We start from the raw sequence: 15,578 nt of genomic DNA, 5'->3' as shown, positions 1-15,578 counted from the left end.
ATTACAACAACTAAATTAATGTTCCTTTGAAGACATAATGACAATTAAGATATTACATTCACAATTTTTTTTTTGAAACGCAACTAAAAACTGACAAATAACACACAAAACTACAAAAACAAAGCAATGTTTACTGATTATTGCTGGTTACGGAAATAAGCAAGGAAATTGATGCCCGGGGAAACATTCATAAAGGCCGTTCAGCGGTACAGTATGGAAGATAAAGCGTGGTCAGCATATTTTGGCCAACTCAAAAGTTAATTGTTGCAATAAATTAAAGCTGTTCGCGTACCACTTGATCACCTTCCGCGTACCACATGTTGAGAACCACTGATCTACAGTCTACACACATCCACCCAACACTTCTATCATACACATATGTATATTTAAATTAATCTTCTGAAACTTCTATATTTTGGGCTCATTTTTAGCGTTTAAAATATAACTCTATTGTGCTTTCAGTTTAACATTACATATATATGAGAGAAAACAAAAATGGCCGTCGTTTTGTACCCTGACGTCGCCAATCTTTTGCTGTTCTATTTGATTACCGGTCTACAGCTTGAGCCTTCACGTGTGTTAGCGGACTTAACGGCAGATTACCGGAAGCTCACACGACGTGATTCATTACAAATATTATATGTTACTGATATCGTACATTAATTAATTCGAATAAAGTCGTCATCAGTGTACAAACATGTTGTGAGAAACTGCGAAAGAGCTCAAAGTCAAATATTTTATAGTTTGTTTTGACTAGTTCACCTGCTGAGTAGCGAAGCTTGGCCTGCTTGCCAACTACTCAATTTAATTACGACACAGGAATAATTCGAATATCTTATGTGACTGCTGTATGTTTCAAGTCAGTGTAACCATGAGGTTTACAGCGCAGACGAGGCGATAATTTTGAAGCATATTTTCAATGTTCTAATATTTTTAGGATGCAAAGTATATTCACTTGGAGTAGTAATCAAGATGTCAAATTTTTGGAAGATGCTTGAACAAGATTATGTTCTATCCGAAAAGGTTAGTGCATTATTGCGAAACTTTATAAATCGTTTTACAAATATTTTCTCAGAATAAATGTTGTTTTTATGAGAATCAAAAGTCTCTAAGAGTCTCCATTATTTTGTTTTGTGTTTTCATTCCAGATAATGTCTTTATGGATAAATTATAGTCATTGTTGCATGAAATTTGTATCTGAGGCTTTCGAATTGAAATTTTTTTAAACTTTTAATGTTAATATATATACCCGTTGCAATAGAGCAAGAGATTTCAAGGTTTTCTCGGAATTCCAAGACTTCTACAGATTGGACTTTATTTTCAATGTCGGAATCGATATATTCATATTTTGCCGTGGTGGAATTATCACAACTTTCAGAAGAACAGAGATGGTGGGAATAGTTTTTAAATTGTCATAAATTTTTAATTGTAAATCAAAGCATTGATAAGCAACATCGCCGTTAACTTAGAACGCTAAGCCCGAAACCAGACAAGAGCAACTTTCTGGTTGAAAGAGGCTTTCTTAGACATTTTTTCCTAATCAGGGGGTCTTCGTTACCATTTAATGTGTTTGTAAAGCATCAACTTTAGCGTAAAACGGGAAATTGACATACATTAGTCATAGTATATATTCAAGAGAATTTTTTTTTCGCATATTTTCTCCTTCTCTCATTTTCTCAAAAAATTGACATTCGCTAATCTTCTTTAGTTAACACGCTGGAGCGCTCACAAATTAACAAGACCAAAATTTCCTCGTCAACAGTTTGGCATATTCTTAGCGGGGATTCAAGTTAATATAATCTTGCCTTTGTGTTTGCCTACTTCATAAAAAAATTAGGTGATGGACACGAAGTGGAATTATGGATCATTTAGTTATTGTTGTCAGAATTTTCTTCTTTCTGTTACCGTATAAAAAAAATCGCTTTTTTCATTAACTAATGGACCAATTGCTTTGAAATTGTCAGGGAATAAAGATCGTATTTTTCGCTATTTCGTTTATTTATTCCTAAATTTTTTACGAGATCTGGTATTTCATCCAAAATTTCGCTGTAATATTTTTTTATTTATGGGAAGACGGTTTTTAATCCGCCAAGCGTGACGGCAAAATCTAGCGACGCGAAATCGATGGTTTTTCGATACCTGTGACGCACTTTAGGGAGGTAAGGTGAGTTGCTGTAAATGGTAAAAAGTACATTAAATTAATACTGCAGCTGTGAGTCGAAATCCTTTATCATTTCATCTTATGTTGACACAAAACGCATGAATTGTCATTGTTACAGGACCTGGTAAAGCTAGGGCAGTCCGGGTACCGGTACTATTGAGTTACGATGGTCCCCAGGTTCAGCTTCGTCTAGAATTTGATTTTTGGGAAAATATTTTGTTTTCCTTTGAAGATTGGCTCTATTGTTATATAGATTACACAATCTAGCATTGCAATGACGAAAAACTAATCTTAAAAGTTAATAGTCATTCATTCCTTTTTTGATGAGTCCCGTATCTTCACCTAAAAGACACTCGGACCGGTACTGATAATATATTACAGTATCTGTTGACTAACGCAATACATCAATACCGATACGATAACATCAATTACGGCCTACGAGTTTGTTTATTTTTTGGCAATTCACTCATTCCATTGTCTGTTACACGGGTAGTTCACAACATGTAACTTGAACATTTCATGTATCCATCAGAGATGTACCGATGTATCGGTATCGGGTATAGGTATCGGCAATATCGGCCATTTTTTTGGTATCGGCCATGTATCGGTATCGGTTAGATTAAGGCCGATATTGCCGATATATTTACCTTTTTGATATGGTCCAGAATGTTTTAAAAAATAAGTTGGAATACTACTTTTTAATTTATTTTTGTCTGGAGAGATCGTGAGCTATGAGCCATACATGTCCCCATCCCTGCGAGAGAATAGAATTCACGTGTTTTTAGCTATTTATCAGCTAAACTAGCTCAACTAATTTGGCTATTTTCGCTGTCAAATTTTTTTATTGACATTTTTAATATTACATAGTTTTTATGAACAAATATATCAACACAGCACATAACAAAAAGCAACTAGGCGCCCGGTTTTAAATCATACAGTGGAATTGGGGTCCTTCCTTATTAACGGCACATGGACTTTTGCACAGGTATAAATTCTGACTGTTTGTCGTCAAGTACGAGTGTCATTTAGTCCGTCGACATCGATAAACTAAATTCCGACACAATTATCCCACTACACAGGTATTAATTTTAATTCTGCTTAACTACACGATTTCTTTATAGATATATTGACTTGACCGCCTAGCCCTAGACTGTCTCAAAATATAAGATAGCAATTGTAAAATATTATAAAATAATGAAGGAAAAAAACATTAAATTAACATTAAACATTATTAACATTAAATTCAAATTAGACATCCCGGCTTATGAGTTTTCTAATTGAACACCGAGATTACTAGCGTTACTGTACAATGTATCTTAATCAGTTTCAGCATATGGAAACCAAACATTAATTTCATATTATGTGATATATATATCTTTTTTTTCGATCTGAAATAATGTGTACTATGAACAACGCTTAAAGACCATTGTTTTAACCCGTCTGCCCTACACAGCATACCTAATTAAGTAATAATTACATAGTATCGGTATCGGAATATCGGTAATATCGGCCTTTTTGTAGTATCGGCGTATCGGTATCGGCGTTTTTAGCTGGTATCGGTATCGGTATCGGCGACAAAAGTGGTATCGGTATATCTCTAGTATCCATAGACTACTGTTACACGACCTAATCTCAAAAACACAGACTACAAAAAGTACAGCAGAGCAAGCCGCCTGGTCAAACAACTGCTTGGCCTGCCCGGGTAGCTGGCGATTGCAATTTAAGGCTGAGTGATCAGAGAGTGAATGGTTTTGTTCAACGACGACAATGCGTAAGATGTATTTATAAGATAATTTATGAATCGCACATAAGAGATATCGGTGACAACACATTTGAACCCACGTACACTTGAACCCATACATTTGTACCCGTATATACGCGCGTTCAATCTAAATGCGGGTGCTAAAATCCATGGGTTAGGATTAGTTTGGGTTCAAATATCCAGTGCAATTTCCATAGGTGCGATACTATACAGGTGCAATTGTCGTGGGTTCAGATGTACTTGGGTTCAAATGTAACGAAACCGAGAATTCGCTAGACACAGTTACTTGCGTGCTTGTTAACCTCGTTTTTACGAAGTTCAGCGCTCCAACCCTCCATCATGAAGCGACGCAGAGCATGTTTGTTGCGCGACTTCTGAAAATATCAGAAAATTTATTGCAGGATTCCAATTTTTTAGATTCGTATTTGGAAAATCAATTTGGGTGAAATCACGAACAGGGAAATTCCTGTTAATTTATATATTTACTGATCACTAATGTCACTGGCGATTAAAAAGAAAAAAAGAAAAAGTAGTTTCAACATACGATAATTTCGACTTATTACTAAAAAAAACCAAATCATAATTCCATCCGAACTTCCTTATCTGAAGATCACAAAAGGTTAATGCAAGATTTTCTCCAATGTTAAGGCATTAATACAAAATCTATTAGAATGGGAAAGGCAAGTTTGTCGTTTTGATGACCTAATTAAGACATGGGCCTTTACTCTCTATTTCTAAAAATAACGTAACTTCAAGTTAGGCAGAGCCGTTCGGAATCGGAGGCGCTAGTTACAAAATGAGTGAATGAAACAATCGTGGCTTCGAACTAACGAATTTTTGCGTACATGATACCAACATCTAGGTAAAATTTATCATATATTTTACATGGAAATTATTTCAACAACTGTTTATCGCAAAAATAGATTTTTGTAGTAGCCGATACTGTAGTTTCGGATACAACTGTCAGGAAAGTAATCAAATTAAATATAAGAGCTGACGTCAATTATCCAAACACGGAAAGTGTTAATGTTTGATATTTCGAAATGTCACGAAAATTGAAAATACATTAAAAAGTCACCCGCGAGTAGCTATTGGAGTTATTAAATAAATACATTTTGGCTATGTATCTTAGTTACTCGAAAACAACATCAAACAAGGTTGCCAGATAACAATCAATACAACACAATGGTTATGTTCATTTTCAAATTTATCAAGTACATTTTAAGCTCGATCAACCAAGTTCCCTAATTGGTTTATGATTTAACACAATTCGATAGCAATATTATTTCGACATAGCATGTACTATTTGATTAATATTTAACAAAACGAATAGTATTGCTTTCAAACATACGAAGTCTTCAAGCACAACAAATCAAATAGAATTTAGAGGATGATTGGGACAAAGAAAGATTTGTTCCAATTTTAATTAAGGAAAAACACATGGTGTATTTCTGATTTTAATAGTTTTGAGTTGGTCGATGTTATAGTGATTGAGAAATATTGGGAGGCTTGAGGCATATATAAATATATATGTATACTGCTTTATATTTATTCAATAGCAGTTTTAGGATTCGAACAAATTTGATTGAGCTGAATATGAAAATTTGCATTGATTTCAGAAACATTTATTTTTTTTTAAACTTAGAACTACGTATTTTAAGTAATGCTGAGATTAATAAATTCTATTAATTCTTAAATAAAATGGTAAAAACCTCAGTCATTGCAAAATTTAGCGACAATAAACGCGAACGTGTAATTTCTACATTAGCTACAATGTTATAATTTTATTTTGTTGGTAGAGATATATGTTGTTAGTGTCGTGCAACGTCTAACTAAATGTCGTTTCTAAAATAAATCATATACTATTTCTAAAACAATTCCTAATTTTTTATCAAAATAGCTCTACAAATAGTATTCTAATGGGCCTGTTTCATACTCGACATAAAACACCAACCGATTTTTATTCAAATATGTATTGCTGACAAAGTTCCATCAAATGATTACAATGATATGCATGCTCCCAAACTTTTTATTATGTTTTAATTAAAATGGACTCCCTCATTTTAAAATTTCCTTTTTTTTTATGTTATTGTTGCTTGTCCTGTATAATAAATTATATGAGCAGATGTCATATTTTACAAGTGCAATTTAATTTTCTGTACAAATATAACAGATGTTATGCCACTCACAACGGTGAACCCATCTCGTTGAAATTTTCGTAGCACTTTATACTATTTGCACATTCATGAAGCAAAAGGTTTAGTAAGTTTTTATATTTGATGAGCTAGGTTATTTGATGGTGAGCAAGTTGACAGTATATAGCTCGAACAACCTTTTCGCATCTCACTTGAATAGTCAGCTGTGGACGTTGCGATATATTAGATTAAAAGCTATTGACGACCCGAATTGATTCAGCCCTGAACATTTTAGGGATAAATCTCATTGTATTACTGTTACGAATAATAGGGGAAAGTAGTTTTTCAGAATTTTTCAATTTAGGAACCGTCCTTTTGTGTTGAAGATACTTGTAATTGTACTGGATTTTTGGATTAATTTCATTATTTTGTTTTGTCTTACTGTGGTAATAATTTTTCAGGTAATTTTCACATAAAATTGTACTTGTTTATTCATTGAAATATTTGTTCGTCAAGTAGGGCGAACCCACCTCAGTTACTTCTCGTTGAATATATTTTGTATAATGACGTAATTGGACGCTCACTCGTGCCTTTCGCTTCAAACAAAGCCAAATAAAATTAGCCATTGATATCAAACAATATCTCAAAGAATGGCGCTAAAATGTTTTTGAAATTTGGCTACGCCTGGCTAGGTCTGACTGAGTACGCTTGATTACGCCTACTCATAAGAACATTTTACTGTCGTTGTAGAGCGCGTAGTCATTCTGAACGTATTATTGGTAAAAGATTTAGGAGGTTCACAGGGCGAGCGATTGGCTAAAGTTCTGTTACTATAATGATATCGTACATTAGTTAATTCAATTAAACAATATCGCCACCAGTGTAGAAACATGTTGGGAGCTACTGCAGTCGAGCTTTAAATATAAACATTACAGTTTGTTTTGGCCAGTCAACTAGTTGAGGTATGAAGCTTGAGACTGAGATCATTGATAAGTAATATTATGATTTCATATTTTTTAATCTTATCGTCATGTTTGTCGAAAATATAGGATCAAACAATCGACAATAATCGGAAATGTTAAGGATCCGTGATTTTCAAAGTTATCACAAACGAGAATTATTTATTTTCACTATTTTTTTTTCACGATTTAATGGGCACATTCCAGAGTAATTATTGTTCTCAATTTATCGCTACAGCTCTGACTTATATACGAAACTTACAGAAATTAAAACAATGCGTTTGCAACATCATTCGTTAGGCATATGTTATACGCTTTGTTTTAATATTTTATTTCATTGTATTATATGTTAAAAACTAATCAGTCAATTTTCACAAATACAGATTCTTAATCTAGGACATTTGATCGCCCTGATTTCCTCAATATCTCTACTGCAATGTGATAATGAATACATGCCGAGATTATATCACTTTTAGAGCATGCATGTATGGATCTGAATGTAGAAAAGTTCATTTATCAGAAAATATAAACACAGAATATTTTGCCGCGGTCGTAGAGCAAGTTAGTGATGCAAAACCCCGAATTTATATTAAAAGAGTTGAAGATGAAAAGTCAGACACTTATTTCCTGCCTAAAAATTACTGGCATCGAAAAAATGCTGAAAACGGGGATCTTGTGATATTTCAAAAATCAGATGAAGTTATAAAAATTCACGACGAAGAAGACAATTGGAGGAAACCACAACAAGGAAGTCAACTTAATATTGGTCGAATAGTTTCAATATTGTTAAAAGCTATCGGTGATAAAATTATCGGAGGAAAAATGAAGGTGCAGGCGTTTACGTTAGATACTGAAGGATGCAAACGTCACGATGACGCTTTCAGTATTGAACAATGTCAAAAATGCAGAAAATCTGATTGTAATAAAATAGGAATACATATCATTGCTGAATCCACAAACTTAAATCCTCTGCATATAAATGAATACTCAAATGGTTTTTCAAAGAAAAATAACTCGTTGGCTCTGTCTATTTATTTTCATACCAATTGTACTGTGAATGCAAGCGCACCAACCTTCACCTTAGTACGAATTTCGGAAGAATATTCATTCATGGAATGTCCAAGAAAGAAGTTTCAAATTCTGTGGAGATATTTCATAGATACTAAATCTCTTTATCAAGATCGGCATTTTATTGCTTCTAGGTTGAGAGATATTGAAGATTGGAAAGTAAACATACTTGTAGGTAAACTCATGCATCGTTACAACCAATGCGCAAAACAATATGTTGGTGGCAACGTAATCACAAAACGTACATCTATTGCAACAGAAAAATGGGAAAATTGTGATAACAGTCTTATTGTTCCACAAGATATATACAATGACACACAAAGCGTTATTTTGGAGAAAAAAATTTGCATTGAAGAACTTGCGCCTTTCTTGGCTACTTCAGATTTATTTCTCTCAGTAGAGCCACCGCAGTCAACTAGAATGGCCGTTAAATATCATCGGGACGTGAAGTTGGCATCGGTCTTGCTCGAAGATGATATCGTGGATTTCACCTCACCTTTGAGGAAAATTTCAAGCAAAATCAACCAGAAAATACTAATAAATTCATTTCTTTCGCAGAGATCACTTCTGTACTCACGAAATGATTTGCTTGGTCTGATTTGTGATCGTTACAAAACTCCACACTTGGCTGACGCTGTGATAACAAATGTTGGTGCAACTAATTTTTCAGTCTCATATATTTACAATAAGATAAAACATAATTTGATGAACTGGAGACCAACTAAAAAAATTTGTTATGGCGAACTCCACTACAACATGGAGGTCGAAAATGAAAATGGAAAGACCATTGTACTTCTTAAGAATGTTAACTGTGATCCTGATAATTACTTCAATCAGAAATACGTGAATTTGAATCGTGACAACATTGACGAAATATTAGAGGATTGGGAAAATGAGAATTTTTCGGAGATAATAAAACAATTTTTTAAAGGTCAAAATTTTCAACCAGAATCAATTCTATATCCTTACAATAATAACGGTTCTGATACATTGTTTACCGTAGCATCTAATTTCAGACTGAAACTTCAAGTGTCAGAAAAGGACGTTGGAAAGAACGACGACCTCAGCTTAAGATTACTCAGTATCGGAACAAATTGTCATTTGTGTTTGACCCACGTAAAAAATCCCGAATTGGCATTCATGTCAGATAGAACAGACATAAATACTCTGGGTATCATGGAAAACATTGAATTCTTGCAGAGAGCCATTACAGAGGGACGAAAACCTTTGATTCTACGACTAGAAAGTGTTCGAGTCCACTGGGATTCAATGTTCTGTTCGGGAGGCTCGTTCAAATGTACAAAACCGGTCCATGTAGGAGATTTCCTTTGCATTCGCCAAGATATCTCTAAAGGCGATGCTGATTGTTATGTTTGGGTAGCCCATGGAGTTGTCAGAGAAATTACTAATGCCAATGTTCTGTTTTCAGTTTGCACTTTATCGCAAAATGACAACCATCATGACAGTGGATATTTTTCGATTGAAGTTATACAGATTCCTAATTGTAACTGCGAAATTGCAAAAACAGTCACCAACATTTTTTCTATGCCTACTTTAATTATATGTTTTTGCTTCATTATTTTAGCTTTTTGTATTGATTTTTTCATTTATAGATTTTTAAGATTGCTTTAACCAAACGTCTATTCCAGGGGTCGCCAACACGTCAATCGCGATCGACGGTCAATCGCCATGTCTCGAGCAGTCTATCGCGTCTAAAGTTGAGTGAATTTAATAAAATATCCCAAAAATTGCCCCTAACCAGTATTTTAAAGAAGCAAAAATAAAGTACTAATAAATGCGCAAAATACAATACACACATACAGTATTTGAGACTGGGCCGATCAGTCAATCGCGAGCTATTTTGAAGATTTTAGTCGATCGCGGTCGAAAGCAGGTTTGGCACCCCTGATATTTGGAGTCGTAATATATATATATATATATATAGTGATATCTTGTAATATGATAGTTCGTTTGTCAAAACTAATAAAAACTATTAAGAATATGGCTTAATTAATGCATCAAATCTTTCCATAGACACAAAGTAAATTTTCTGTAATGCAATGACTCTTTTAATGAAGTTCCAGAGTATGAAAGTTTCAAAATTCTAATTAATTTTTGCTAATGAAACCTAAAAGATATATATGTTTTTCATTTAAATAACATTGATGAGCTTTAACTAGTCCATGAAGGAAATGTTTTTAAAATATCAAACGGACTGAGATTTTTCATTCACTGAAACCAGCCCAATCCTTGGGCATACACCTAATTTCGTCAATTCTTAAATCTTAAAATTTGCTATATAGCCTGCTAAACAAAGAGTATATTTCACAATAATTCGGGTAATGACTACACTTTGGTATTAATAAAATCAAAATTTTCCTCTTTCTACTGTTTTCAAAAATTCACAAATACTTGGTTGACGAAAATATAAAAGACTATTTCAAAAAAATCAAGATCGAATTCAAAAAATGTTGTAAGAAAGATTATGAATGATTATTTATATCGTATAAAACAATATATAAGGTTTCAAAAATAATCTCGACATAAATACAATAAATTAACTAAATCATAAATTCCTTATTCGGATGAACGGGCGAAATTGACAGGAGCGGATTAATTTCTTATGATGAGGCAATTTTATAATGTTTATTCAAGCCAATGTCATATAAAAAGCGTATGAAAAGTCTCGATTAGTTCTCTATTGTCATTATATTGTATTGTAATTAATTGGAGTTGCCTGTATATTGTGTTTCAGTGAGTTTATTTAACATTAAAATGACATGTCATACTTTCACTATTCATTATTTTCAAAAATCGTCCTGATTGATTTTACGTTCTCTAAAAAAAAACAAATAAAAACAAAAAAACACGCAGTACTTGGCTATGAGGCGCATGAGTGCATCAATTTTGCATCGATGAATCGATTCCTGGGTCCAGATACTGCTTCATCGTACTTGTGTTTAAGCCTGATCATTGCAAAATTTTGACACCTAATCGAGCTTTACAAGATCAGCATCTCATTTTATGTACATAATCTTTGATTCGAACCTCAGCCTTATGTTATAGAAATAGTCTGAGTCTACAATATTATTTGTTAATTTTCTTGCTCTGATTTGTACAAGATAACCCAGGATTACCTGATAGAACTGTTTCTGAACCCAAAATTCTCTGTACGAAGATCGCCCCCTACAGTGATGAATAATCATAGCTTCATTGGTTTCATTTTAGTATTTGAACGATATACAAAACATATAATCAAATTCTCAATTCGAAAAACTGTTATTAAAAAGATATAGAGCAGTATATACATATATATACAGGATGGGCCAAAAAATATTACCGTTTTTACATTCTGAACAACATTTTTTGGCCCAACCTGTATATACCCTAATCTAACAGCAAATACATATTCAAAATAAACATAATATCGTTACATGTCATAAGTCTAAACTCCAATTAATAATTCAGGTAATAATGTACGTCGTACCGATTGAAACGTACGTACATCTACTTATATTTATTTTGAAATCGTTAGAATTAAATTTGTTTCTATGTTGATGATATTCGGAGAATGAAATTTTGATTTGATATGGACTGGTATAAAACATATTTCAAAAAACTTGTAAAATTATTTTTTAACGAAGTTATTATGAATAATCGATTTTGGTTTCAACGGTTCTAATCAGAGTTGGAGTTAATTTGGATTCTGGTCTATGATGTCACCATGGACTAATCAAAAACAAGCAACTTTTAACATTCTTGATGACTCCGAACTTCTCATTTTTATTAGATGGTACATTTATGGTTGATACTAAATAGTGGAAAAGGATAGTATGGATGTTTCTACGAGCTTCGAATCCCTTCTTTATTTCCGTGTCTAATAAGCAAGATTCAATGATTACGTCACAATTACGTAAACGATTATTTACAAATACCTCAACGATTACGTCACATAGGTAGGCCACAAAAACAACAAAAATATTACACTATTTTAATTAGTTTGAACACAAAATGATATTGTTGTATACCGGGACTCCTTAACTTCATTGTTAATTTATTTGTTTTCAAATGAATGCTTGTATGCTCGTTTCAGAGACATGCATATCTTTGGAACTTTCATTAGTTCTTGATTTGCTGTTTGATATATTAAGTGAATGATATGCATTGCAAATTGTACATTCTGACAACTTTCACATGTATATTAAAAATGGGAACGTATCTTCTGAAAATAAACATTATCAATCACATAAAAGAGGGTATTTATTTATTTGAATGAACATTTGAATATATTTGCTAAAGCTGAAATATGCAGTTAGAAATGCAAAAATCTATAGAAAATTATCGTGATGAAATCCATATATATGTACATGAAAAGCCCTATTTATATGAAATACATGTTGTTTACGTTTTTAGAAGCGCTAAACTAATGCATGTATGTTGGTATCCATCAACGCTTAAAACTGATATACAATACAAAAGCCTATGACCGTTAATTTCCAATTTTAGGCTGATGGCACTGTGGAATGTGTATAACTTCCACAGAAAAAATAGGGCTTTCGCTAGACTCAACATCCTGTGATAACGTGCAAACCGAAAACAAAACTTTGTCACTCGCGATTTCTTTCACCACTGCATGAGCTACCCAAACGTAGTGTAAAGTACCACACTCTAAAATATCTTGTCGAATGCAAAGTAAATCGCCCACGCCAACCGGCTTCGAACATATAAAGGATCCTCCAGAATAAAATTTTGAATTACATTTTACTTGAGTATTTTCAAGACGTAAAATCAAAGGTTTTCGTCCGTTTGTACGTGCTCTTTCCAAGAATTCTATGTTTTTCATGATTCCAAGAGCATTAATGTCTGCTCTATTCGATATGAATGCCAAGTCGGGATTTTTTATGTGAGTCAAGCACAAATGACAATTTGACCCGATACTGATCAATCTTAAGCTGAGTTTGTCGTTTTTTCCAACGTCCTTTTCTGACACTTGAAGTTTCAGTCTGAGGTTGGATGCCACAGTAAACAATGTATCAGAACCGATATTATTGTAAGGATATAAGATTGATTCTGGTTGAGAATTTTGACCTTCAAAAAATTGTTCGATTTTCTCCGGAAAATTTTCATTTCCCCAATCCACTAATATTTCGTCAATGTTGTCACGATTCAAATTCACGTATTTCTGATTGAAGTAATTATCAGGATCACAGTTAACATTCTTAAGGAGTACAATGGTCTTCCCATTTTCAGTTTCGACCTCCATGTTGTAGTGAAGTTCGCCATAACAAATTTTTCTAGTTGGTCTCAGGTTAATCAAATTGTGTTTTACGTTATTGTAAATATATGAGACTGAAAAATTAATTGCACCAACATTTGGTATCACAGCGTCAGCCAAGTGTGGAGTTTTGTAACGATCACAAATCAGACCAAGCAAGTCATTTCGTGAATACAGAAGTGATCTCGGCGAAAGAATATAATTTAATAGTATTTGCTGGTTGATTTTGCTAAAACTTTTCCGCAACGGTGAGGTGAAATCTACGATATCATCTTCAAGCAAATCTGAGTCAAACTTCACGTCCCGATGACATTTCACGGCCATTCTAGTTGACTGCGGTGGCTCTACAGAGAGAAATAAATCTGAAGTAGCCAAGAAAGGCGCAAGTTCCTCGACGCAAGTTTTTTTCTTTGAAATAACGCTTCGTGATTCATTGTATATATCTTGTGGGACAATAAGACTGTTATCACAATTTTCCCATTTTTCTGTTGCAATAGATGTACATTTTGTAATTACCAACAGTTTGTAGTTGCTAACAACATATTTTTTTGCACATTGGTTGTAGCGGTGCATAAGTTTAGCAACAAGTAAACTTACTTTCCAGTCTTCAATACTTACTTCCCAAGGTAGACGCGATAACATGTCGTCCCCGTTGAATGTAGTTAGTATCCATGAAAAATGGCTAAAGAATATCATTAAACTCTTTCTTCTTCTCTGGATCTTTCAGATATTCCCTGAATGAATATTCTTTCGAGATTCGTACTAAATTGAATGTCGGTGCGATTATATTTTCAGAGCAGATAGTATGAAAATAGAATGAAAGAGCCAGATTAGTATTTTTCTTCGAAAAACCAATTGAATATTCATCTATATGTAAAGGATTTGAGCATATAGAATCAGCAATGATATGTATTCCTATTTTTTTACAGTTTTCTTTGTTCTGACATAGTTCAATACTGAGAGCGTCATCGCGACGTTTGGTTCCTTCAGTGTCCCACGTAAAAGCTTTGTCTTGGAACTTATATTTGAAATGTTGGATTTGATTTGGAACTCTATTGATTTGTATTACGCCGGTTTGATCACCGATAGATGTTGGCATTACTATAACTATCCTGCCAATATTATATTTTTGATTCTTTTCATTGTAAATTTTTATTACTTTCTCTGATTTTTGAAATATCACAAGATCTCCATCTTTAGCATCCAGTCGATGCCAGGGAGAAGTTGGAAAGAAATAAGTTTCTGATCTGTCATCGTCAATTCTGTGAATTATAATCCTATTAGTTTTACTAATTTTTTCTACCTTTGCAGTAAAAATTTCCGAGTTGAAGTGTTTTGTTGGATGATCATATTTACATTTATATCCAAATTGGCACGTTCCAAAATTGTCGTACACTCTGCATATCTTACTCATCTTCACATTGTTTATCAGTAATCTTGAAGAAAACAGGACCTAGCCTAGCCAGCAAATGTCTTATCTCAAATATCTGTAATATGTATTAGTAAAAATTGAATTATCAATTTTCAACCTACTTTGATTCTCAATATATTAATATAAAGCATATACACTGTTACAAGTATAATTGGCAGAATAAATAGGTTTTGCTCGAAATGGAAATTTTTTTACAAATAAATATTACTTATTATTGCTCCATTTTAAAAACAACAAAATTATTCCGACGATTAATGGCCTATTTATTATAGTTGGAATATGAAATTCTCTCAATAATGTTGTAGTGGAGTTCTATTTGCCGTTGCGATAAGATTCTTCGGAAACAAGCTTTATTCATAAATCTACACAAAAGAGTAAATGTTGCTACAAACAATGTTGCATATATGTTGCATGCAAAATTACGACAGATTCCAATTTATATTAGGAAACAATAATACCCAATACTAACTAGAAACTATGCTTAATTAATAGAATGATTCACTGTGAACAGGAAATATGTAAATGTTGAAAATATAAACATATTGTCAGGGATTTTTGAGATAATAAATAAAAACGGATAAAGTGATAGATGTGCGAGGATAAATCATTTGACTGCCTATACACAATGTATTACACCACAGAGATGGTATTTGGGTGTATATTTGGTACATATTTCACTTCCGAACGCGTTAATCGCTTGAACGTCGGTGGTGACATCCTATACGACTAAGCTAACTATTTGCATGTACGACCACTTCCACAGTTTGCACCAATGGCTAGACACCA

General features: G+C 33.3%; 1 long non-coding RNA gene across 3 annotated transcripts in view; it reads left to right on the top strand.

Moving 5' to 3' along the window:
- Positions 1-709: 709 nt before the first annotated feature.
- The window catches only part of LOC120340919 (uncharacterized), a 92,171-nt gene continuing 77,302 nt past the window's right edge, over positions 710-15,578 (top strand). The window contains exons 1-4 of one of the 3 annotated variants that reach the window (XR_013480355.1): positions 710-859; positions 938-1,023; positions 1,262-1,391; positions 13,471-13,578. This is a non-coding gene — a long non-coding RNA (uncharacterized LOC120340919). Of the gene's footprint in view, positions 1,024-1,261; positions 1,392-13,470; positions 13,579-15,578 lie in introns of those variants that run through there. The other 2 variants (XR_013480354.1, XR_013480356.1) reach the window with 2 other exon arrangements.

This window comes from Styela clava, chromosome 14, assembly GCF_964204865.1.
Source record: "Styela clava chromosome 14, kaStyClav1.hap1.2, whole genome shotgun sequence".
NCBI lineage: Eukaryota > Metazoa > Chordata > Ascidiacea > Stolidobranchia > Styelidae > Styela > Styela clava.
The sequence above is the reverse complement of the archived record's forward strand: the minus strand, read 5'-3'. Positions and strand labels throughout refer to the sequence as shown.